Here is a 27,132-nt window from a genome sequence, read left to right on the forward strand (position 1 = left end):
TATGGTGCTATCTTAGTCCAGTTTGTTCAATTTGTCTAATGACCGGAGCAGAGTTGTTTCTTACATTGTTAGCCCACATAATCTTAAGCATTATTACATACAGCCAGGAAGAACTATTGGATATCAGAGCGACGTCAACTTACCAGCACTATGACTTTCCCGAAGCAGATCCTTTGTCCGAAACACCCAGGGCATTTGAACGGATTCCAGAGGCTGACCCAAATGTGTTAATTTAAAAAAATCTATTTAACCTTTATTTAACAAGGCAAGTCAGTTAAGAACAAATTATTATTTACAATGATGGCCTAGGAACAGTGGGTTAACTGCCTTGTTCAGTGGTAGAACGACAGATTTTTACCTTGTCAGCTCAGGGATTCGATCTAGCAACCCTTCGGTTACTGGCCCAATGCTCTAACCACTGGGCTACCTGCCACCGGAAAGAGGAAGACGGAGCGGCCTTCTAGTCAGACTTCAGAGGAGCGCACACCACCCATCACTTCCGAGTATATTACTTGCTAATGTCCAGTCTCTAGATAACAAGGTAGACGAAATTAGGGCAAGTGTTGCTTTCCAGAGACATCGGGGATTGTAACAAACTCTGTTTCATGGAAACATGGCTCTCTCGGGATATGCTGTCGGAGTCGGTACAGCCACCTGGATTCTTTGTGCGTTGCGACAGGTATAAACATCTCTCCAGGAAGAAAAAGGGTGTGGGGGTATGTTTCATGATTAATGACTCATAGTGTAATTGTAACATACAGGAACTTGAGTCCTTTTGTTCACCTGACCTAGAGTTCCTCACAATAAAATGCCGACCTTATAATCTCCCAAAGGAATTCTCCTCGGTTATTGTCACAGCCGTGTATATCCCCCTTCAAGCCGATACCACGACGGCCCTCAATGAACTTTATGCAAACTGGAAACCGTATATCTGGAGGCTGCATTTATTGTAGCTGGGGATATTAACAAAGCAAATTTGAGAACAGGACTATGTACATTTTTATCAGCATAATGACTAGCACTCGCTCTGGAAAAACACTGGATCACCGCTACTCTAAATTTCGCGATGCATACAAGGCCCTCCCCTTGACCTCCTTTCGGCAAATCTGAACACAACTCCATTTTGCTGCTCCCTTCCTAAAGGCAGAAACTCAAACAAGATGTACCCGTGACAAGGACTATTCAATGCTGATCTGTCCAATCGGAATCCACGCTTCAAGATGGTTTTTATCATGAGGACTGGGACATGTTCCGGGTAGCTTCAGAATAATATACACGTCCACGCTGATTCGGTGAGTGAGTTTATAAGGAAGTGTATAGGAGATGTACCTACTGTGACTATTAACCTACCCTAACCAGAAACCGTGGATAGATGGCGGCATTCACTCAGAACTGAAAGCGCAAACCCTGCATTTAACCATGGAGAGGTGAGTTTGAATATTGCCAATACAAACAATGTAGTTATTCCCTCTGCAAGGCAATCAAACAAGCGAAATGTCAGTATTGAGACAATGGAGCCGCAATTCAACGGCTCAGACACTAGGCGTATGTGGCAGGGTCTACAGACCATCACGGGCTACAAAAGAAAAACCAGCCACATCACGGACACAGGAGTCTTGTTTCCAGACAATCAAAACACCTCTGCCCGCTTTGAGGATAATACAGTGCCACCAACGCGGCCCACGATCAAGGACTGTGGTCTCTCCTTCTCTGTGGCTGATGTAAGACATTTAAACGTGTTAACCCTAGCTAGGCTACCAGCCCAGATGGCATCCCTAGCCGCATGCACAGACCAGCTGGCTGGTGTGTTTAAGGACATTATCTCTCCCTATCCCAGTCTGCTGTCCCCACATGCTTCAAGATGGCCACCATTGTTTTTGTACCCAAGAAGGCAAAGGTAACCGAACTAAACAACTATCGTAGCACTCACTTTTGTCATAATGAAGTGCTTTGAGAGACTAGTCAAGGATCATATCACCTTACCCAAAGCGTACTGACCCAATATGTCCACAGACAATACATCGCCAACCCACTGCACACTGCCCTGGGCAAGAGGAATACCTACAGTTGAAGTCGGAAGTTTACATACACTTAGGTTGGAGTCATTAAAACTCATTTTTAAACCACTCCACAAATTTCTTGTTAACAAACTAGTTTTGGAAAGTCGGTTTGGACACCTACTTTGTGCATGACACAAGTAACTCTAGCAGCAATTGTTTACAGACAGATTATTTCACTTATAATTCACTGTATCACAACTCCAGTGGGTCAGACGTTTACATATACTAAGTTGACTGTGCCTTTTAAACAGCTTGGAAAATTCTAGAAAATGATGTCATGTCTTTAGAAGCTTCTGATACGCTAATTGACATCATTTGAGTCAATTGGAGGTGTGCCTGTGGATGTATTTCAAGGCCTACCTTCAAACTCAGTGCCTCTTTTGCTTTTACTCAAGTGTGATTTTACTGGGTGACTAACTTTTACTTGAGTCATATTCTATTAAGGTATTTTTACTTTTGCTCAAGTATGACAATTTGGTTTATTTTTCCACCACTGGGAATTTGTCTATTTCCTGAATTGAGTAGTCTCCCTAGGCCAGGGGTCATCAACTTCATTCAACCAGGGCCCTGGAACATAATTACAAATAATTTGTAGACTGCAAATTGACCGCAAGAAGCCGAAACGGATATATTTTACTAAAACAACCATTTCAAACCTTGCTTACATTTGTATACAATCACATATCTCCATGTGGGAATATTTTGGAAATGTATTTGGAGCTGATTTGCTGGTGTTTTAACAGTCATGTCCAACAACTAAAAAGTATTTTGATCAGAGAACATGGGTGGCCAAATAATATCCCCCATGGGCCAAATTCGTGCCGCGTGCCGCCAGTTGGGGAACCCTGCCCTATGCAGGCAGGTTGCCTCCCACATTAACATTTTGACATACACTGAGTGTACAAAACATTATGAACACCTGCTTTTTTCCATGACATAAACTGACCAGGTGAAAGCTATGATCCCTTATTGATGTCACTTATTAAATCCATTTCAATCAGTTTAGATGAAGGGGAGACCGGTTAAAGAAGGATTTTTCAGCCTTGAGACAATTGAGAGAGTGATTGGATATGTGTGCCATTCAGAGGACAAATGGGCAAGACACAATATTAAAGTGTCTTTAAACGGGGTATGGTAGTAGGTGCCAGTTGCTTCGGTTTGTGTCAAGAACTGCAACACTGCTGCGTTTTTCACACAACAGTTTCTTGTGTGTTTCAAGAATGGTCCACCACCTTAAGGACATCCAGCGAACTTGAGACAACTGTGGGAAGCAATGGAGTCAACATGGCCCAGCATCCATGTGGAATGCTTTTGACACCTTGTAGAGTCTGTGCCCTTACAAATTCAGGTTGTTCTGAGGGCACAAGGGGGAGGGTGGGGTGCAACTCAATATTAGGAAGGTATTCTTAATGTTTTGTACACTGTATAGCGCTGTTGCCCTAGGTCTGGGATTTCCGAGACAGATTTGAGTGAATTGAAATGATTTTGACCCAAATCCCGAATGGTACTGACATGAGCATTGATAACCATTATGCCAATTCCATCTTTCAGTGTCTGTCATGGGGATTATATCCATCTAAATGCATTGTTGATGTCTGAGAAACAGAATTTTGTTCTGCTCTGTAGAAATGTACTGTTGGGGTCCTCATCAAGACTTTCCACTGATACACTGTAACAATCCAACATAACTTGTTTTTGGTCATAGACGAGCAGTGAGCTATGAAGAAAATGTATCTTCTTAAAGAAAATGAGTTATTACCATGGCATGATGCAAGTAGTCTTTCTATGGGCCAGGAGAAACTGCACTCCAACCACTGTATTACCATTCATGACCAAAAACCGAATGGATCCTTGGTTGCATTAATTCACAAATCACCTCAAACCAGTCATCAAACAACATGATCAATCTTATATAGTCACACAGTGGAACTGCAACTTTATATAATTGTGTAGTGTAAACCTATATGTTAGGCTGCCAGATTTCTCTTGTGGTAGTCAACTGTGATATTTAATTACCATATTCATTGTGATCAATCCATGATAATTTATCTCTAGACTATTATTTTATTCTTTTTAGAATAGCCCTAAATTCTATTGAAAAGAAACTGGGTTAATGTACTCAGGTAGCCTATAGCAAACATAGCTATGAAGCGCAAATAATCGTAATCGCTAGACCATTGATTGGCAGCAATGTCCCGCCAATATCGAAAAGACCGTGCCGCCTTCCCCGGTATCCTGCGCCAATTAGCTTGTTTCGAGGGCGGGACGATAGTTATCTGACGTACCCGCTGTCAACAGGTTGCTCTTGTAGCAGTAGTGGGAATTTGTTTGTCTACAGTATAAGTGAAACAATTCAATTCAAGGGGCTTTATTGGCATGGGAAACATATGTTAACATTGCCAAAGCAAGTGAGGTAGATAATTTGTATTGTTTATTTCACTTTGGTATATTAACAGTAAACATTTAGAAGTTTCAAAAGAATAAAGACATTACAAATGTCATATTATGTATATATACAGTGTTGTAACGATGTACAAATGGTTCATGTACAAAATAGAAAATAAATAAGCATAAATATGTGTTGTATTTACAATGGTGTTTGTTCTTCACTGGTTGACCTTTTCTTGTGGCAACAGGTCACAAATCTTGCTGCGGTGATGACACGCTGTGGTTTTTCACCCAGTAGATATGGGAGGTTATCTTAATCGGGGTTGTTTTCGAATTCTTTGGATCTGTGTAATCTGAGGGAAATTTCTCTCTAATATAGTCACACATTGAGGCAGGAGGTTAGGAAGTGCAGCCCAGTTTCCACCTCATTTTGTGGGAAGTGTGCACATAGCCTGTCTTCTCCATCAGTGTTTTGTTCTAGGCAACTACACTGCGAGAGCAAACACACCTCTCGAAAATCAAAGGAGACTTGATACGGCACTTCTGATATCTCGCCTGGAACTTCCTCTTTTATAGCAGGTAGACTACAGTAGGCCATTAACGCGCCTGTATATGTCGTTAACAGCTACTTATTTGCCCCAGTATCTGTGCGCTAGAGATGTCGACGATACACGTAATACTCATCGTCGACATCTCTAACGCACAGATACTGGCGCACTATCCGAGTTATTATTTGCTTATGCTACTCTCTATTTGTTCTTGCCGTTGGTCGGTGTCAGTAAATGATTGCCAAAGGGAATTGTTGAATCGTATTAAATAGCTTCTGCATTTCGCTGAGCCAACGTTTTTTGGGGATATGCTACCTGTGGCTTTGTGGTACGTTGGCAGCAGTTTTACTTATACTCTGCTTTTCCTGGCCACAGTAATAACCTACAGCGTGGTGATATAAAATGTATTATAGCCCTGTAATTGTATGGATATTAACATGTAGCCTTTCAGCGTACCCTGGACATTTTGTATAATATAATAGTAAACACGGGATATCTCATAGTGTCGGTTTATAGATAGAGAAGTAGGTTGCAGATCTGCAGACAGCATTTCGCAGAGGCAGACTTCGCGATGAAGGACATTTCGAGGGTTATGGTGTAGGGGTTACCGACCGACCATCATCAAAAGCGACTGAACGAAGGAGGCCACGCGAGTCAATGCAATGGAGCCCCAGAGGTAACGTTAACCGGTCATAACTGTGGTTGATTAGGCTAGCGTTAGACACTGGACAACTTTGTTGCAACTCCAGTCGAAGGTAACTAGCTAATTACATCTGAAGTGTTTTGTGTAACACCCCCCAGCAAATAAGGTTAGCAAGCAACTCAACTGCAACTAAAATTGCAACAGTTTATCCGTGTACCCCTGTTATTAGGTATCGTTAGTTACTGTAGTTAGCTCCCACCTCAGACAAGTACTGTAATACATTTTGTTGACAGATTTGTTTTTGTAATGTTTTGTTAGCTCCACCTCATTTAGCTAGACTGAAGTTGACATAGCTAATGTTTGCTGATAAATACATGTCCCTGTATTTGCTGTGTGTGTGTGTGTGTGTGTGTGTGTGTGTGTGTGTTGATAAAGCATACAACAGATAGATTGTTAATACCAACTGATATGTGGGTTCAGTTGTCTTAACAAAACGTTTGCTTGTTTTCAGGATGACATTTTCATCCCTGAAAATGTTTTCATCCTGGAGGAGGAGACTGTGCAGGAGGCAGGTGGTACATGCAAATCCATGTTATTTCTAAGGCTATTGTTTATGTCAAGTATATGCAGTGATTCTTGAATATAACTATAGCCAAATAGATTCCTTAATTGTTTTCTACCAAAAGGAAAGAACGGTTCGTACAAGCATGCCGAACTGACCCCTGGGTGCCAGAGTGTTCCTGTGCTGTGGTGGAGAAGAGGTCCACCGGGACCATCACTAAAGAACTCAGGGCCCAGCTAGATTGCGCTCACGACCATCAGTATACAATCGAGTCCTGCCCCTAGTCGCCACAGATGGAGCTGACGGAGAGTGAGATCAGTGAAGACCATAACTCGCTACATCAACCTGAGAGCTCAGAAACACACTCATCACTGTGCGAGCTAAAATATACTATCGATCACTCTGGGGGAGCGGGATGGTGTTCTGAAAATGGAGAAGGAGCAGGCCATTCAACAGCGAATTCAAAGATACACCCATCCATAAAGGGAATTGGAGTGGAATTGTTTTTCCAAATATTTTTTTTTTACCAGTTTCAATGGATGTGCTTCCTTGTCCTGGTTCTGCTGTTTCGACTCTCTCTTTCAACCTATTATTGCTCAGCTATGAAAAGCCAACTGACATTTGCTCATGAGCTGTTGAACTATTACACCCTCTATAACCACTGTGGTTATTATTTTGACGTAAAAAGGGCTTTTGTCTATATATTTGATTGATTGATTGATGTGCTGGATGCTGTGTATTCACTAACTGTCTGAGTGATGGGAAATTTTTATAGTATCTGTAACATATTTTGGTGTGTATATAATGCATTTTAACTTCTTTCCTAATTTTATATTATTTATTGACTGGCTATGGCTTTCCAGATTGCCCAACACTGCTATTTGTAAGGTTAATTTTAAGTGCATGTTGTGATTTCTTTAACCATTCCTGAACCTGTGACCAGAAACAAGCTACATAGGGGCAATACCAGAATAAGTAATCTACTGATTCAGTCTCTTCACAACCAAATCTACAGAGCTGAGATTGTTGTATGCCCCATACATATAGCATTCTGTTGATAGCAATAATTTAAATAATCATTTTAATTGATAAAAAGTGTCATGTCAAGTGTGGTTGTTTGTACCAGTTCATAAACCATGTTCCATGGAATTGGTACATTGAAAATCTCCTCCAGTTTTTTTGCAACCTGTATGGCGCAGCTGTCAACATTTTTTACCCCAGATGAAACACTTATTTGTCTATTTATGCCAGTTCCTTTCATCCAATTTGTATCTTTAATATATGGCAGGCAAACAAGTTCCCTACCTTCTCCCTTTTCCACTTGTCTCCTCCATTGTTGTGGTAGTGCTGCAATCAGTTGGTTGTAAATTTGGATTGAGCAGATATTCCCATATATTTTCGATAACTGCATGTGACATACAGTACTTGTGCATTGATTTTAAGAAAGGCAATGATGTTTATGGTTAGGTACACATTGGTGCAACGACAGTGCTTTTTTCGCGAATTTGTTAAATCATCACCCGATTGGCGAAGTAGGCTGTGATTCGATGATAAATTAACAGGCACCGCATCGATTATATGCAACGCAGGACAAGCTAGTTAAACTAGTAATATCATCATCCATGTGTAGTTAACTAGTGATTATGTTAAGATTGATGGTTTTTTATAAGATAAGTTTAATGCTAGCTAGCAACTTACCTTGGCTCCTTGCTGCACTCGCGTAACAGGTAGTCAGCCTGCCACGCAGTCTCCTCATGGAGTGCAATGTAATCGGCCATAATCAGTGATTTACCGATTGTTATGAACTTGAAAGCGTCCATAATTATTCGGCCATTCCGATTAATCGGTTGACCTCTAGTATGTACGTAGGGTCACTGTGGGGACGATGTTGTCGGTGCACTTATTGATAAAGCCGTTGACTGAGGTGGTATACTCCTCAATGCAATTGGATGAATCCCAGAACATTTTCAAGTCTATGCTAGCAAAACAGTCCTGTAGAGTAGCATCCGCATCATCTGACCAGTTCTATATTGGGCAAGTCGTTGGTACTTCCTGCTTTAGCTTTTGCTTGTAAGCAGGAATAAGGGGGATAGAATTATGGTCAGGTTTAACAAATGGAGGGTGAGGAAGAGCTTTGTATGCGTCTCTATGTGTGGAGTAAAGGTGGTCTAGAGTTTTTTTCCCTCTGGTTGCACATGTGACATGCTGGTAGAAATGAGGTCAAACGGATTTAAGTTTGCTTGCATTAAAGTCCCCTGCCACTAGGAGCACCGCTTCTGATTGAACATTTTCTTGTTTGCTTATAGCCTTATACAGCTCATTGAGTGCAGTTTTAGTGCCAGCATCGGTTTGTGGTGGTAAATTGACGGCTACAAAAAATATAGATGAAAATGATCTTGGTAGATAGTGTGGTCTACAGCTTATCATGAGATACTCTAGCTCAGGCAAGCAATATCTCAAGACTACCTTAATATTAGACATCGCTCACCCTGACCCCTCGTCTTACCGGACGTAGCTGTTTTGTCCTGCAGATGCACGGAAAACCCAGCCAACTGTATATTATCCATGTCGTCGTTCTGCCATGATTCGTGAAACACAAGATATTACCGTTTTTAATGTCCCATTGGTAGGATAGTCTTGAATGGAGCTCATCTAGTTTATTCTCCAGTGATTGCACGTTGGCCAAAATAATGAATGGTTGAGGCGGGTTACCCACTTGCCGACACATTCTCACATTTTCCGCCCCCTGTATTTCCATATTTTCTTCATGTGAATGACAGGGAATTGGACCTGGTCTGGGACCAGCATTATATTCCTCGCTTTAGACTCATTAAAGAAAAATTATTTGTCCAGTTCGAGTTGAGTATTCACTATTCTGATATCCAGAAGCTATTTTAGTTCATAAGAGGCGGTAGCATCAACATTATGAACAAAATAAGTCACAAACAATGCAAAAAAAAGGAGCCCGTATATCGGCAGCCGTTTCCTCCAATTCCATTCCAATCAAAGTATTTCTAGTGTGTGTGTGTATTTTTGATGTCAATTCTTATGTGTGGTGTCTTTCTCTTTAGGTTCGGTACTGTTTGAAGACTTTGAGGGAACAGATGGTCGCCAGACAAAATAATAACAACAATAAGGTAGCTAAGCCAGTCAAGGTGCGTTCACATTACAAATTAGCCCAGGGCTAAGAGCCTCCTTAGCCCTGTGCGAAGGGAGATTTTAGCGCGGAGCCAAGCGAGTGTTCACACTTGCACATTCTGAAGTGTTCACTGTCTGAAGTGTTCACACTTGCACATTCCTAGAATGCTCACTGTCCAATCACAAATGTGACACTTTTACTTAATTGACATAGGCTTGTGATGCCTGTAATGCATTCTGCATGTAAATTCATACTATTTATTCCTTGATTGGAGAGAGAACAACTGTGGTCGAGCGAGCAGAGGACAAGTGCAAGCCAGCGTGTTGCGCACAAATTAAACTTAAGAGGTTGCGAGTGTGACTTTGAGCAAGCAGAACTGAATTTCCACACGCAGTAAATTAGAAAGCAGAGATGTTTGTTTGCCTAAAGAAATACTTACTACATGTCAAGACTCAGAAATTACTGCACTCACAGAAATGTTGTGTCCCATCATGGATGTCTTTTCTCCCTGTCACACCAATTTTTCAGTTTGCTCTCCAAAATCCATTTTGCTCTCACAACTGCTTACTATAATTTTAGAACGGAAATTCTAGCCAATGATCATAGCCTGTAACAGTCTACTGAAAAACGCAATTGGTCAGGTATTTGGACCAATCACAGCTTGACTGCTCTAACTGGATTTTTAACCATAGAGATGAAAGGGGACAGTGAAAGGTGAATGATGGCTGAGAGAAAGGATAGGTGGCAGCAAGACAGCCCGCCTTGCCGCTTTGTGGACAACGACTCCCATTGTTAGGGCGGAGAAACATGTGTCTTGTCAGTATATCTATAATCTTTGGTACTGTCTTAGCCCGCCGATCTAGTTAGAAAGAAAGGCCTCCTGTTGTGTTGGCTTACGAACAGTGAAGAGTTGTATCTGTATGCACTGCAGTGTTTTATATGCCAAAGGATGGGACATGTAGCTGATCAGTGTAAAAGACAGAAAAGATGTGTAGAGTGGATTTTGGTTAACTGGATTTTTAACTGGATTTTTAACCATAGAGATGAAAGGGGACAGTGAAAGGTGAATGATGGCTGAGAGAAAGGATAGGTGGCAGCAAGACAGCCCGCCTTGCCGCTTTGTGGACAACGACTCCCATTGTTAGGGCGGAGAAACATGTGTCTTGTCAGTATATCTATAATCTTTGGTACTGTCTTAGCCCGCCGATCTAGTTAGAAAGAAAGGCCTCCTGTTGTGTTGGCTTACGAACAGTGAAGAGTTGTATCTGTATGCACTGCAGTGTTTTATATGCCAAAGGATGGGACATGTATCTGATCAGTGTAAAATACAGAAAAGATGTGTAGAGGGAAACATGTGTCATGTCTTTGGCTATGCCGGATTAAGTGATATGACATGCTATCCTATAAAATTACTTCTCCGTTATTAATATTACCTGATTGAGCTAATCATGTAAATGTAATTAACTCGAGAGTCGGGGCACCACGAAATAATATTTATAGAGCTGTTATCTTCCGAATAAACTCTTAAAGACCTAGTAATATTTTACATCAATAGCAGTCAATATTAATCATCACCATAATTCAGTCTCATCTGAAAGTTGTAAATTATTGGTTATCTTCATGAACCCTGGCTAACAAGTTGAATCAGCAATACAAAATTGGGTTTAATTATTTATTTACTAAATACCTAACTAATCACACAGAATTACACACACACATAATTAATCATAACTTGATTACAAATTACGTCATAAAGGAAAACGTCCCTAGCGGGCGGAGCAGATATGACAGCTTGTTACACAAAAGAAAAGGGGCTGGGTTTGAGTGAAAGAGCGGGAAGGCTGAGTAACAAAGGAAGAAGCTGTGCTATCGTAAATACAGTATCTTATGCATTCTGAATTACCGGCCATTTGGAAAAGGAAAATGCAATAAATATTTACTCTGAGCTGCGCTTCAGTAGGTTGGTGGTAGATGGAAGACCGTGTTGCCAAACCGAGTCCTTTGAAGAATGTCTCTGGTGGTCAATTGGAAAACGTTGTAGTAACGTTGTTGTGTGATAGACGGATACTCTGTCTGTTCCTTCCTAACCCTCGTTTGCAGCTGCTGTTGCTAACTCAACGGCTAGGAGGTACACCTCTGTAGTGAATAAGAGTTAAAAGTTCATACCATTCGCAACCAAAGCTCACGCTGATGTTGGCTTCGTTCTGTAGTTATTTTCTGAACCATTCTGACATTGGACCGTCATCCTCACATCCTCGGAACAGGAGGTTACATTTTCGTCAAGGCTTTATATAGTGGAGCGAGAAGGGTGTGTCTGAAAAGTTTTATAACCCCTGTCTCTTCACAGGGGCGGGCCACTGATTGAGCAGAGCCCTAACCTTATGAAAACCCAAATCTCACATTTTAGAAGCTAAAATCACATTTCATCCCATCACAAATAATTTCATATTCAAACATTTAAATTCACATTCCATGTGAATCCGATAACTCTGATGTGTAGACTTTCCACTGTAGAGTTGATGTCATCTTATCATTGACTGACATCATATTCATTAAGTACCACCGCATATGTTCAATTGGCCGGATTACCAGAATATAGTTCATTTCCCCCCACCTTCTGATGTTCCCAGAATCTCTATGTTAACCAAGGGGTGTGCAAATGTAACATCAGTAGGGTAGAGAGAGGAAAAATTTGGACTAATTTTTCATTATCGAAACTAGTTAACCAACTACCTAGCTAATCAATTATGATTTTGAAATTGAAGTCGGGGATTATAATGTGATTGGCATGAGGTTGTAAGTAATAAAAAACATTCCCAGGACATTGACATATCTGATATGGGCAGAAAGCTTACATTCTTGTTAATTTAACTGCACTGTCCAATTTACAGCAGCTTTTACAGTGAAATAATACCATGCTATTGTTTGAGGAGAGTGCAAAATTATGAACTTGATCAGTTATTAATAAACAAATTAGGCACACTTGGGCAGTCTTGATACAACATTTATTTTACAGAAATGCAATGGTTCATTGGATCAGTCTAAAATTTGGCAAATACACTGCTGTCAGCTAATGGCCAAAATCTAAATTGCATCTGGGCTGGAATAATACATTATGAACTTTTCGCTTGTATTTCAAAGATGATGGTACAAAAAATGTTTTTTTTTCTTTGTATTATCTTTTACCAGATCTAAAAGGTTATATTCTCCTACATTCTTTTCCCATTTCCACAAACGTTAAAGTGTTTCCTTTCAAATGGTATCAAGAATATGCATATCCTTGCTTCAGGTCCTGAGCTACAGGCAGTTAGATTTGGGTATGTCATTGTAGGTGAAAATTGAAAAAAAAAGGGTCTGATCCTTAAGAGGTGTTATTAAAGCAGGCTATTGATGAGTCAAGCTAGGTGAACGTCAGGTAGCTAGGAAGCTAACTAGATAATGTTAGATAGCGATCTATTGTTTAGCCATGTGGTTTAACCAAAGCTGCTGTCTATCGGTTAGAAAGATGTTTCTGTATTGAATGTATGTGATAGTCATTGCTAAACAATATGAGTAGTGTAGGTAAGGTGAACCTATAGGAGGATAGTTCTCCACGAGCTGGTTGGGCATGAACTGACAGCATACTGTTCAGTACTGAGCCATGCTGACTGACAAGTGGCATGGATAGGTACAGGGTAATTCCATGGTAACGGAGTTATGCGGAGACTAAGATTTTTCACTTTAAAATGCATGTCAGACACACCGATGATGCAAATTGTTAAAAGTAGTCCATGTGCATAGAGTTGTATCGTTTGTTTCACTCTGAAATCATTGGTTTCTTTTTGACATAATCTGAGATCAGAATCACTCTGCTACAGTGGAATTGCCCTATAGCTCAGCTCAGTCCAGTCCCACATCTTGTTATCACCTATTTGGCTAAATGATTAACCATTGTTGCCTCTTTTGATACAGCCAGAGCAGTCTTAAAATAGACTGTTGCCTTGAATGAAACATTAAAATGTTAAAACATTTAAACTCCAATTGAACTCTGTGACATTTCCTGACATCTTATTTTCCTCTCTCACTCACTCACTCACTCACTCACTCACTCACTCACTCACTCACTCACTCACTCACTCACTCACTCACTCACTCACTCCAATTGTTCTCAGGAGACAGGTTAGTGTGTGTAGAGGGAACACATTTGAGCAGGTGGAGTCAGGCTTCTACTTCATCTCCCTGGCCACTACACCAATGAGGCTGAGGACCTCAAGTTTGGACCAGTGGGCCACCAACTCATCTTATGCCTATCACAACGCGGCACATATGTATCGTTCCACCTTCCTCAAACTCTAGTGCCATGCTTTTGATGACCATTTTACCAATGTCTATGGATTGTACAAGGATTTTATGTCAGGACTTCCAACTCCACACTAAATCTAATTCCATCTCCTGTATTGTTCTGCCCTCTCTATAGATTATGCTAACGCCCCACTGTAAGAACCTGGAGATTTTCACTGGTTCTGAGGGAGGTGACGTGGCCACAAACAGTGCATGGGACACCTTCCAGCACTACCTCTGTCTAGAGAACAGCCAGAGAGGGTGGTCAAGACATCTGCCGTAACTTCATCTTTAGTGTGTCAGCTCTGCTGTACCTGGGAGCTAAAGGTATGGCACAGCACTGCCAACAGTCATGTATGCTTAAACATACTAGTATGCTCATTTATCTGTTTTTTAAAGCGGCATTCAGCAGTTGAAACAATAAGAAGTATACTCCCCACCCCTGTTTGATAAAAAACTGAGGGATGGGGCTGGAGAAATGTAACCACTCTCAAATTCATAGACAGAGCTATGGATGCAAGAACTGACCATCACGCCTCCTAAAACACCATTGGAGGAGACGACCCAAGGTTCCTCGCCTTAGACCTCCTCCAATGGGTTTCGAGATGGATGCGAGTGGAGAGGAAGTGAGGAGTTGAGCAGAGATCAATTGTGACAGAGCTCATGTCATCGTTTTAGTTGGAATTTTATGTTGAAGGATACATTCATTCTGTTTGCACTTATATCTTGGTTTTACCTGTGCTCTTTCCACAGATGGCTCTGGCTTGCTGATGTCATCTGATCTGATGAGATTCCTTATGGGATTTGACTCCTGTATCACTCAAATCAAATTTATTTATATAGCCCTTCGTACATCAGCTGATATCTCAAAGTGCTGTACAGAAACCCAGCCTAAAACCCCAAACAGCAAGCAATGCAGGTGTAGAAGCACGGTGGCTAGGAAAAACTCCCTAGAAAGGCCAAAACCTAGGAAGAAACCTAGAGAGGAACCAGGCTATGTGGGGTGGCCAGTCCTCTTCTGGCTGTGCCGGGTGGAGATTATAACAGAACATGGCCAAGATGTTCAAATGTTCATAAATGACCAGCATGGTCGAATAATAATAAGGCAGAACAGTTGAAACTGGAGCAGCAGCACAGTCAGGTGGAAGTTGAAACTGGAGCAGCAGCATGGCCAGGTGGACTGGGGACAGCAAGGAGTCATCATGTCAGGTAGTCCTGGGGCATGGTCCTAGGGCTCAGGTCAGTTGAAACTGGAACAGCAGCATGGCCAGGTGGACTGGGGACAGCAAGGAGTCATCATGTCAGGTAGTCCTGGGGCATGGTCCTAGGGCTCAGGTCCTTCGAGAGAGAGAAAGAAAGAGAAGGAGAGAATTAGAGAACGCACACTTAGATTCACACAGGACACCGAATAGGACAGGAGAAGTACTCCAGATATAACAAACTGACCCCAGCCCCCCGACACATAAACTACTGCAGCATAAATACTGGAGGCTGAGACAGGAGGGGTCAGGAGACACTGTGGCCCCATCCGAGGACTGACTATCACTGACTGTATTAAAAAAGAAAAACATCCAATGACAAATATAATTGATAGTCGATGATGTCAAATCCAATTCAAAAGCATGAGATGGCACGCGCGAGCAAACACTGAGTTAAGAGAGAAGAAATGTGGTCCAGCGAGAGGAGGATGGGTCCCCTGCACAGGCCAGTCAAGAGTGCAATTTAAACTTGCAAGTGTGACTTTGAGCAAGCAAAACATTATTGTCACACATAAAAATAAATCTTAAAAAGTACATAATATGTTAATAAATGTCTTATTACTTGTAACATAGGTTGCGTGTAAGAGAGAGAATGTTGCTCGCATGTTGTTTGTCCGTTAGCCCAAGGCTTTGGAATACAAGTGTGAATCCTTAGCCCAGGGTTAAATCATAGCCCAGCCAGGGTTAACAATGCTTGTGTGAACATAGGCTAAGCTAGCCCAGGGACAAGTATAGCCTGGGGCTAAGAACAATGCAGTGTGAAATGGCCTTCAGAGGCTCATCTCAAGCTCTTTCTAATACTCAAATGCAAACAATCCAGCATCGTCAGTATTTGTATCTGTTTTACTCCACTAACCCCTTCACTCTGCCTCAGTTTCCAGCCAATGTTTACATAGACACCCTGCCTACCAACCAAACATTTGTCACCAATCATAACATTGTTGGGACAGAGTCATACACAAATGTAAGACCATATTTGCATGTCAACACCCTCTAACTTTCGTTATCTAAAATGTTGTGGTTTTTGTTTTGCATCAGTTTCACATTAGTGCTTTTTATATAAAGAAAGTATTAAATTACTGTGGAGACAATTTGAGTATGAATTTGAATTTGAACATGAACTGAAAATTACATTTATATTCAAACTATAAAAGTATTTGCCAAGTCATATGTGTCCACTCACCACATCACTCTGTTCTGTGAAAAGGCTGCTGGTCTCAGTTTCACGCAGACTGTAGTGATACAGACCAAATATATCGAGAGATCTCGCACGCAACACACACACCTTAGCACAACATATCCAATTTCCCACCACATTATCTCAGGCTCTATGACCTGTCTGTGTATGCTAGAGTCCTGTTACACTGGCCTCCATTCTAAGAAGGTGTCATGTTAAAGAAAACGATACATATAGTGTTACATATATGATCTTCTACTGGGAAAACCAGTGTGTATTCAGCTGACAGACACATGACATTCACCTGACGCACCAACCTATTTAGGTGACCTTTTACCTCAGGCAATTACGGAAACACTTATTTGCAAATGGTATGCAAATAGTATGTCAGCACCTAGCACTCTCTATTTGTTTGTTTACTCTATGTCCAGGTTCATTGAGCTTGCTTTTTCTCTCTCGCACATGTCAGGGAGAATTCAGAGGGCAGTGCTAAGTATGGGAGGTGAGCAAGCGCCTGAATGCTCAGCTGAAAGAGTCTGAGAAGAGACACCAGGAGGAGAAGGACTGAATGCAGGTCAGTGTTCACCAGATGATGAAGAATATTCATCCCCCTCTTTCTCTCTCTTTTTCATCTCCCATCCTTTTTTTTACTCAACTTGTCTACTGTCTCATCGGTCTCCCTCTTTCTTTTCCCCATCCCTCTCTCTCTATCATCCTCTATCGTTTTGTTCGTTCGTTCATTAGTTCCAGTGTCATCATGATGCATATGTGTTGCATAATATTACATCCCAGTCCACAATTGAATATGCACTGATTAAGACATTTGAACTATTTCCTGACCATTACTGTAACTAGATGTAATTGGGAACTCCCCCTGCAGACTGAAAGCGGTGAGTTCAGCCGGCGTCTTGACAAGCAGTCGAAGCACCTGCAGCGAGTGGAGTGGAGTGGAGGGGTAGGCGGAGGAGCGAGGTCAGAGGTTGGAGGAGTTGGAGCGGCTGCTGGGGGGAATGGAGCTGGAGGGTGTTGTCCTGAAGGACAAAATGGCCGACAGCGAGGCTGAACTGCTGTAGCTGAGAGCAGCCAAGGGGGGGGGGGGGGCAGGAGAAAAGGCAGAGGTGAGGAGGATCTGTCGCCATAATGACTACAAATCAGTCATACAACTGAAACGTAGACTGTCTGCACATAGTATCTCATATACAACTCTACATGAGTATACAACAATACAGTCCTCAGCAACAGACATTGAAACATTGCTACTCAAGCCTACAACGTTCATGAATTGCCATACTTATAAATCCAAAGTTTGAAAAGAGTATACAGCATATTTTTTAAGATACTAAAAAGGAAACGGTATACTCCCTTTAAAATGTGGACCCATAAATATGGCATGTTCATACACAGTGTAGATATGATGGTAATTCTGTTTATGTAACCACTGGGTTGTGGTGTGAGAACTGAGGAGCTGGAGAAGGAGCTGGCTGTCCTGAAGGAGAAGATCCATCATCTGGACGACATGCTGAAGAGCCAGCAGAGGAAGATCTGCCACATGATCCAACAGCACACACACACACTCGGATGCACGTACACGCATGCGGCAGATACACACACACACACATACAGTGCATTCTGAAAGTATTCAGACCCTTTGACTTTTTCCAAATTTTGTTACGTTACAGCCTTATTGTAAAATTGATTACATTTCCCCCATGAATCCTGGCTTAGGAAGACCACCAAAAATTCTGAAATCTCCATTCCGAACTACAACATTTTCAGACTAGCTAGAACGGCCAAAGGGGGCGGTGTTGCAATCTACTGCAGGGATAGCCTGCAGAGTTCTGTCCTACTATCCAGGTCTGTACCCAAACAATTTGAACTTCTACTTTTAAAAATCCACCTATCTAAAAACAAGTCTCTCACTGTTGCCACCTGCTATAGACCACCCTCTGCCCCCAGCTATGCTCTGGACACCATATGTGAACTGATTGCCCCCCATCTATCTTCAGAGCTCGTGCTGCTAGGCGACCTAAACTGGAACATGCTTAACACCCCAGCCATCCTACAATCTAAGCTTGATGCCCTCAATCTCACACAAATTATCAATGAACCTACCAGGTACCACCCCAAAGCCGTAAACACGGGCACCCTCATAGATATCATCCTAACCAACTTGCCCTCTAAATACACCTCTGCTGTTTTCAACCAAGATCTCAGCGATCACTGCCTCATTGCCTGCATCCGTAATGGGTCAGCGGTCAAACGACCTCCACTCATCACTGTCAAACGCTCCCTGAAACACTTCAGCGAGCAGGCTAATCGACCTCATCCCGTCAGTAGAGGATGCCTGTTTATTTTCTTAAAAATGCCTTCTTCACCATCTTAAATAAGCATGCCCCATTCAAGAAATTTAGAACCAGGAACAGGTATAGCCCCTGGTTCTCTCCAGACCTGACTGCCCTTAACCAACACAAAAACATCCTATGGCGTTCTGCATAAGCATCAAACAGCCCCCGTGATATGCAACTTTTCAGGGAAGCTAGAAAACAATACACGCAGGCAGTTAGAAAAGCCAAGGCTAGCTTTTTCAAGCAGAAATTTGCTTCCTGCAACACTAACTCAAAAAAGTTCTGGGACACTGTAAGGTCCTTGGAGAATAAGAACAACTCCTCCCAGCTGCCCACTGTACTGAGAATAGGAAACACTGTCACTACCGATAAATCCCCTATAATTGAGAATTTCAATAAGCATTTTTCTACGGCTGGCCATGCTTTCCACCTGGCTACCCCTACCCCGGTCAACAGCACTGCACCCCCACAGCAACTCGCCCAAGCCTTCCCCATTTCTCCTCCCAAATCCAGTCAGCTGATGTCCAGAAAGAGCTGCAAAATCTGGACCCCTACAAATCAGCCGGGCTAGACAATCTAGACCCTTTCTTTCTAAAACGAAATTGTTGCAACCCCTATTACTAGCCTGTTCAACCTCTCTTTCGTGTCGTCTGAGATTCCCAAAGATTGGAAAGCAGCTGCGGTCATCCCCCTCTTCAAAGGGGGGGGACACTCTTGACCCAAACTGCTACAGACCTATATCTATCCTACCCTGCCTTTCTAAGGTCTTCGAAAGCCAAGTCAACAAACAGACTCTGTGTTGTTGTTCGTGTCGAACTGCTTTACTTTATCTTGGCCAGGTCACAATTGTAAATGAGAACTTGTTCTCAACTTACCTTCCTGGTTAAATAAAGGTGAAATTAAAAAAACATTTTTTTTTAAATCTACTCACAATACCCCATAATGACAAAGCAAAAACAGGTTAAGAAATTTTTGCAATTGTATTAAAAATAAAAAACTGAAATATGACATCACTGTTCAGACACTTTACCCTTTGTCATTATGGGGTATTGTGTGTAGATTGCAGAGGATAAAAAAAAAATCCATTTTAGAACAGTAACAAAATGTGGAAAAAGTCAAGGTCTCTGAATACTTTCCGAAGGCACTATACAATACAGACACACAAACCCTGCATGCTTTGCAGCCATCAATAGGGAAATGATATCGAGATGGAGGGAGTAGAGGGTTCCTAATTGCTTTGGTTTGTAAAGGTGGTAGGGGAGTTACTGTAATCCACGCAAAACTGTTTGCTGAAACAGACTACTCATCATGAATAAGTGATGATATAGCCTCTTCTGTGAAAGTTACAGTGAATGTTAGTTTTCCTCTGCAGTATCTATAGTGGAAAGAAAAAGTATGTGAACCCTTTGTAAATATTGTACCTGGATTTCTGCATAAATTGGTCAAAACATTTGATCTGATCTTCATCTTAAATTTATTAAACATCTTCAACTCCAACCATCTGCCTCCTATGTCTGCATTTGGGTCTTGCCTAGTGTCATGATATCTACACTGTGAATGTTTAAATGATGTATTCAATAAAGACAATTTCTGTAAAGAGGATATAATATTTGTAAAGAGGAATGGTCCAAAATTCCTCCTGACCGCTGTGCAGGTCTGATCCGCAACTACAGAAGACGTATGGTTGAGGTTATTACTAACACACAATACCCCATAAAGACAAAGCAATTTTTTTGCAAATGTATTACAATTAAAAAAACATAAATCCCTTATTTACATAAGTATTCAGACCCTTTTCTATGAGACTCTAAATTGATTTCAGGTGCATCCTGTTTCTGTTAATCACCCTTGAGATGTTCCTACAACTTGATTGGAGTCCACCTGTGGTAAATTCAATTGAATGGACATGATTTGGAAAGGCTCACACCTGTCTATCTAAGGTCCCACAGTTGACAGTGCATGTCAGCAAAAACCAAGCCATAAGGTCAAAGGAATTGTCTGTAGAGCTCCGAGACAGGATTGTGTCGAGGCACAGATCTGGGGAAGGGTACCAAAAAATGTCTACAGCATTGAAGGTCCACCAAGAGTTTAGAACCACCAAGACTCTTCCTAGAGCTGGCTGCCCGGCAAAACTGTGCAATCGGGGGAGGATGGCCTTGGTCAGGGAGGTGACCAAGAACCGGATTGTCACTCTGACAGAGCTCCAGAGTTCCTCTGTGGAGATTGGAGAAACTTTCAGAAGGACAACCATCCCTGCAGCACTCCAGACTAATGCCACTCCTATGTAAAAGGCACATGACAGCCCTCTTGGAGTTAGTCTTTAGGTGCCTCTTGGCAATCAGGCAATGAGAAACAAGATTCTCTGTTCTGATGAAACCAAGATTGAACTCTTTGGCCTGAATGCCAAGCGTCACATCTGAAGGATTTCTGGCACCATCACGACGGTGAAGCATGGTGGTGGCAGCATCATGCAGTGGGGATGTTTTTCAGCGGCAGGGACTGGGAGACTAGTCAGGATAGAGGGAAATATGAACGGAGCAAAGTATAGAGAGATCCTTGATGAAATCTCCTCCAGAGCGCTCAGGACCTCTGACCAGGGTGAAGGTTCACCTTCCAACAGGACAACGACCCTAAGCACACAGCCAAGACAAAGCCGGAGCGGCCCGGACTTCAACCCGATCATACATCTCTGGAGAGACCTGAAAATAGCTGTGCAGTGATGCTCCCCATTCAACCTGATAGAGCTTGGGAGGATATGCAGAGAAGAATGGGAGAAACTCCCCAAATACAGGTGGGCCAAGTTTGTAGCGTCATACCAAAAAGGACTTGAGGCTGTAATTGCTGCCAAAGGTTCTTCAACAAAGTACTGAGTAAAGGGTCTGAATACTTATGTATATGTTATTTCATTATAAATTATATTTCATTTAAAACATTTTTTTTTAAATAAATTAACAAACATTTCTAAAAAACTGTTTTTTGCTCTTCATTATGTGGTATTGTGTGTAGATTGTTGAGGGGGAAAAACAAATTAATCCATTTTAGAATAAGGCTGTAATGTAACAAAATGTGGAAAAAATCAAGGGATCTGAATACTTTATGAATGCACTATAATAGCTCCAGGGTGCCTATAATTTGTCCATACCATTTGTCTCTATTTTCTGCATTAAAATTGCGAACTTAAAAAAATAAAATAGGTTCTTCCTTGCTGAAAATCCAAGAATAGGGTGTCATACTGATTGATCACCCGGCATACTGTACTTTACAAGCCCCTTTCCTTGAATAAATGCAGTGGACCAAGTCGCTCCCCAACATGCTAATGCCATCTAGTGGAAGAATCAAAACACACCAATGGTGTATTCCATTTGGTCCCATTCCATGTTTTAATCAGAACACAAGAGCACATCACTACATAATTGAAAGAAAAAATAATTGAAATAAATCATGAAATTCATATAAATGTATTTTCTTAATCTATACAAATAATTATTCAACACAAATATATACACACATGTGAAGTTGACAATTGTAAATGAGAACTTGTTCTCAACTTGCCTACCTGGTTAAATAAAGGTAAAATAAATAAATAAATAAAATTCCCCTCTCCACTGGGATTCTCTGCCTCAAACCCCATTACAGAGGCTGAGTCACTGGCTTACTGGTGCTCTTTCATATCGTCCCTAGGCGGGGTGCATCACTTGAGTGGGTTGAGTCACTGATGTGATTTTCCTGTCCGGGTTGGCGCCCCTCCTGGGTTCGTGCCATGGGGGAGATCTTTGTGGGCTATACTCGGCCTTGTCTCAGGATAGTAAGTTGGTGGTTGAAGATATCCCTCTAGTGGTGTAGGGGATGAGCTTTGGCAAAGTGGGTGGGGTTATACCCTGCCTGTTTGGCCCTGTCCGGGGGTATCGTTGGATGGGGCTACAGTGTCTCCCAACCCCTCCTGTCTCAGCCTCCAGTATTTATTCTGCAATAGTTTATGTGTCAGGGGGCTAGGGTCAGTCTGTTAGCTTTACGCCTCACCCTGGGGATTATTAGGTGACCGTGATGGTTTGAGGGCCAGATTGGGAATTTAGCCAGGACACCGGGGTTAACACCCCTACTCTTACGATAAGTGCCATGGGATCTTTAATGACCTCAGAGAGTCAGGACACCGTTTAACGTCCCATCCGAAAGACGGCACCCTACACAGGGCAGTGTCCCCAATCACTGCCATGGGGCATTGGGAAAAAATTTAGACCAGAGGAAAGAGTGCCTCCTACTGGCCCTCCAACACCAAATCCAGTGTCCTGTGTGAATTTAAGTATGCCTGCTCTAATTCTCTCTCTCTCTCTCCCTCTCTCTCTCTCTCTCTCTCTCTCTCTCACTCTCACTCTCTTTCTCTCTGGGGGCCTGAGCCCTAGGACTATGCCTCAGGACTACCTGACCTGATGACTCCATGCTGACCCAGTCCACCTGGTCGTGCTGCTGCTCCAGTTTCAACTGTTCTGCCTGTGGCTATGGAACCCTGACCTGTTCACGTGATACCTTGTCCCAGACCTGCTACTTTCAACTCTCTAGAGACATCAGGAGTAGACTGACATTTACTCCTGAGGTGCTGACTTGTTGCACCCTCTACAACCACTTATTATTTGACCCTGCTGGTCATCTATGAACATATTACATCAAGGCCATGTTCTGTTATAATCTCCACCCGGCACAGACAGAAGAGGACTGGCCACCCCTCATAGCCTGGTTCCTCTCTAGGTTTCTTCCTAGGATCCGGCCTTTCTATGGAGCTTTTCCTAGCCACTGTGCTTCTACACCTGCATTGCTTGCTGTTTGGGGTTTTAGGCTCTGTTTCTGTGCAGCAAATTGTGACATTAGGTGATGTAAAAATGGCTTTATCAATTTAAAAAAACATTGATTGATTGATGGCTACATGCAGCTCTTGATTTGATCTCACAACAAGCGCATCTACTCGACCACAGCTGTAAACACAGTCCAGTTCCAAGTAAATGGCACAGATCCATATATGGCAATAGTCTATCTGCATATAGGCCTACAACAAAATCTCTTGCATAGTACGTTTTGTTTCAGTATGTTGCATTGAAAGTGGCTAATATTGCGTTGGTTCTGTCACAATTTCCACAGTAAAGGGAAACGTTGACAGTGTTAACTAAGAGGGAAAACTCTAGAAAGTTGAATGAAGTTAAATCTAAGAGCAGAAAAAGTTTGTAATCTGAAAATGTGATTCATATTATCACATAGGCAGGAGGCCTATATATTCTCATATTTGTGTTCTGCTGTGGCCTACGTTGATTTATTTAATTTAAAGCTATATTCCGATATTTGTTCTATTCCTACTTTGATGTCTTAAAAATTATATGAAATTCGGGTATTGTAAGCCCCACAGCTGAGTATGTGTGAATATGGCGTTTACTCTGCAGTGTCGTCTAAAAATGTTGCTGAACATTGATGTCTAGAAAATGAGGCAATAAGAAATTCGGACTTGTAAGCCTTGTAGGCATTCTGCAGTGACGTCTAAAATTCTTTGAATGAATTAGCACCTTGGAGAGTGCTGTCCGTTTCACCACCATGTATAGTAGGCTACTTTCCACTACGTTGTGTTTGACACTTTTTTTCTCAATGTGTTCCGGTACCTGAGCACTGATTAAAAGTAATGTCAACTCATCACATATTGTGAATTGGACAGTGGTCCCCAATAGGTTTACAAGATAATTACAATCTAGTGTTAATAGCATTCAGGGCGACTGGCATGCCAATAATGTTTTTTTTTTTAGATAAGATTGAGGTTACCTGGCACACTCCTTAGACACACCATCACTGTCACTGTAGTGCAGCTAATAGTGGTCCTGCTGAACAGCCAGTCACTCTGACAATCTAGGATAGGAAATCACTATAAATATTTTAAAGTTTGTTTATTTATTTGATATGCATTTTTTTTTTTGAGATGGGTGATCACGTGTCCGGGGGTTAGTTACGTTGAAGCGCCCGGTCAACCACGTGACGGAGCTATTTGCGGTGTCAAAGTGGAAAAGACACAGGTAAATGCCGAGTCTCTCGCTTATTGTCTGCGCGAGTCGGTTCGGCATAGTTCCTCATATAAGTGTATTATTTTTTGGGCTTTGAGGTTTCATTTCGTCGAAATCCGATTAGGAGGTCGACAGAGAGACCGCTTGGTCGGTTTTTATAGCAGAATATCTGACATTCATCTGGGTTTCTGGTCAGTATCGCTTGTTATTTATTTTCTTTATTTTGGGCCTACGGGCCTACCTAGAGCCTCGGTGTCGTGTTTATTTAAAGAGACATCGGTAGCGTTTTCAACGGAGGCGCGTTTGCTGGTGCTGTATAGTGCAACATGTAATGTGATTTGTGAGTTAGTTACCACGTTAATGTGCGGCCAATGCGTTTGTGGGCTCAGTAATATGCCTTTCTAGTAACCATGTTTGCCAGTTAGGGTAAAAGTGATGATTTGCAACAATCTAGCTAGCTATCTTCTCTTCGCCATGAGGTTGAGAAGAACGGAATCTCATCGACATCTTCGACCAGGCTGGATGGATGTTCCCTAAAAATGACATCTTAGCTCGCTAACATTTGGACAATGTTATGTTTATGAAGCAAATTGTATTTATTGAAAGCGTTAGCTAGTTAATGGTTGTGGTGAAATAATATTCATGGAGTTTATGTAACGTTGGGTAGCTTAGCTAGAGACGAATCGCTAGCTATCGTTAGCTAAATAAAACCATGTTGTGGATGTCAAATCCAGAGCGATGTGTGTATTACATCGTTCGCTAGTGGACGCCATTACAATCTGCTAAATTAGTTCGCAAACAAGTTACCATAGTAGTTACAGTAGCTTGTTAGCTAGCCTCAGCTAACAAGCTACCATAGTAGCTATATTATCTTGTTAGTTAGCCTCCCAGCAAATGTGTGCCAAATAAATGTAATTTGCCAGATCTCAATTAGCTAAAGTAGCTAAGTAATGTTCGCGAACTCAAATTTCATTGGATACTATTTGGATATACTAAACCTAACGTTAACTACCTAACTAGGTATAGAATTGAAGTTGGACAATTTGCTAGCTAGGACCATTGTTTAAAATTAGGTAACGTTAGCCTAGTTAACCATCTCTTTGGATAGGTCGTTACAACAGCCACAGTCAGAGACCCCGCCTATTTCTACAAAAACTCAAATTAAAATAGATACAAGGCGAGGTGTGGCTTAACATAACTATTAGCTACAAATTAAATGACATTATGAACTGTATAACTGGTGACTGAGGTCAGCATGCATGCGCCTGGCCTGCCAAAAGGAGTCGCTGGAGCGCGATGGGGACAAGGACATTCCGGCTGGCCAAACCCACCCCAACTCTGATGACGCCTGCTCATGGTTCTCCAGATCGCAGCCGGCTGCGGCACAGCCTGGGATCAAACCCGGGTCTGTAGTGACGCCTCTAGCAGTGCCTTACACGGAACCCAAACTGGCTGCACCATCGTGCATACATTTATTTTGTCCCCCTATACCAAACGCAGTTTAAAATATCAAAACAAACTGAACCAATGACATTAATTTGGGGACAGGTCGAAAAGCATTAAACATGTATGGCAATTTAGCTAGTTAGCTTGCACTTGCTAGCTAACGTTAATTTGTCATATTTAGCTAGTTCGCTGTTGCTGGCAAATTTTTCCTGGGATATATAAACATTGAGTTATTTTACCTGAAATGCACAAGGACCTCTACCCCAACAATTAATCCACACAAAACGGCCAACCAAATTGTTTCTAGTCATCTCTCCTCCTTCCAGGCTTTTTCATCTTTGAACTTATATAGTGATTGCATCTAAACTTTCATTGTATTACCACAACAACCGGCAACAAAGTTTCTTTCAATCACCCACGTGGGTATAACCAATGAGGAGATGGCACGTGGGTACCTGCTTCTATAAACCAATGAGGAGATGGGTGAGGCAGGACGTTCAGCGCGATATGCATCAGAAATAGGAATGACTTCTATTTTAGCCCTTGGCAACGCAGATGCTCGCGAGCGCAGTGGGTGCAATAATTGAATAACATGGATTACTAAAATTATTTTGCGACTCCCGCCACTCGGGATGCGGGTGTGATCATTCTACAGTGGTCCCTGCAGTGTACACTCAAACCGGTGTGATTAGAATAATTATTTGCGTACATACAGTTCCTATGGAAAGTATTCAGATTCCTTGACTTTTCCCACATTTTGTTACATTACAGCCTTATTCTAAAATTGGTTGTTTTTCCCCCTCAATCTACACATACTAATGACAAAGCAAAAAAAGGTTGGTAGCATCCTTAGCCAATTTATATCAAATTTTGTATTCAGACCCTTGTTACTCTGTACTTTGTTTAAGCACCTTTGGCAACGATTACAGCCTCAAGTCTTCTTGGGTGTTACGATACAAGCTTGGAACACCTGTATTTGGGGAGTTTCTCCCATTCTTCTCCGCAGATCTTCTCAAGCCCTGTCAGGTCAGATGGGGAGCGTCGCTGCACAGCTATTTTCAGGTCTATCCAGATGTTCGATTGGGTTCAAGTCCGGGCTCTGGCTGGACCACTCAATGCCATTGACTTGTCCTGAAGCCACTCCTGCGTTGTCTTTGCTGTATGCTTAGTGTTGTTGTCCTGTTGGAAGGTGAACCTTTGCCCCAGTTTGAGG

General features: G+C 42.0%; 1 protein-coding gene and 1 long non-coding RNA gene across 15 annotated transcripts in view; both read left to right on the top strand.

Moving 5' to 3' along the window:
* Positions 1 to 5,041: 5,041 nt before the first annotated feature.
* LOC109903797 (uncharacterized) lies at positions 5,042 to 17,750 on the top strand. 2 transcript variants are annotated; one of them, XR_004202816.1, is made up of 6 exons: positions 5,042 to 5,672; positions 6,151 to 6,211; positions 9,273 to 9,338; positions 13,797 to 13,987; positions 14,414 to 16,670; positions 16,977 to 17,750. It is a non-coding gene; the product is annotated as an uncharacterized LOC109903797 (long non-coding RNA). The 2 variants fall into 2 exon arrangements; XR_002257076.2 differs by lacking the exon at positions 16,977 to 17,750 and having other exon boundaries at positions 13,492 to 14,576.
* A 6,650-nt stretch (positions 17,751 to 24,400) lies between these two features.
* Positions 24,401 to 27,132, top strand: part of LOC109903788 (ubiquitin-associated protein 2-like) — a 52,831-nt gene continuing 50,099 nt past the window's right edge. For 11 of the 13 annotated variants that reach the window (XM_020500731.2, XM_020500733.2, XM_020500736.2 and 8 more), the window contains exon 1: positions 24,492 to 24,664. The gene's annotated coding sequence lies outside the window, so the exon portion shown is untranslated. Of the gene's footprint in view, positions 24,665 to 27,132 lie in introns of all 13 variants that reach the window. The other 2 variants (XM_020500732.2, XM_031788471.1) reach the window with 2 other exon arrangements.

This window comes from Oncorhynchus kisutch, linkage group LG14, assembly GCF_002021735.2.
Source record: "Oncorhynchus kisutch isolate 150728-3 linkage group LG14, Okis_V2, whole genome shotgun sequence".
NCBI lineage: Eukaryota > Metazoa > Chordata > Actinopteri > Salmoniformes > Salmonidae > Oncorhynchus > Oncorhynchus kisutch.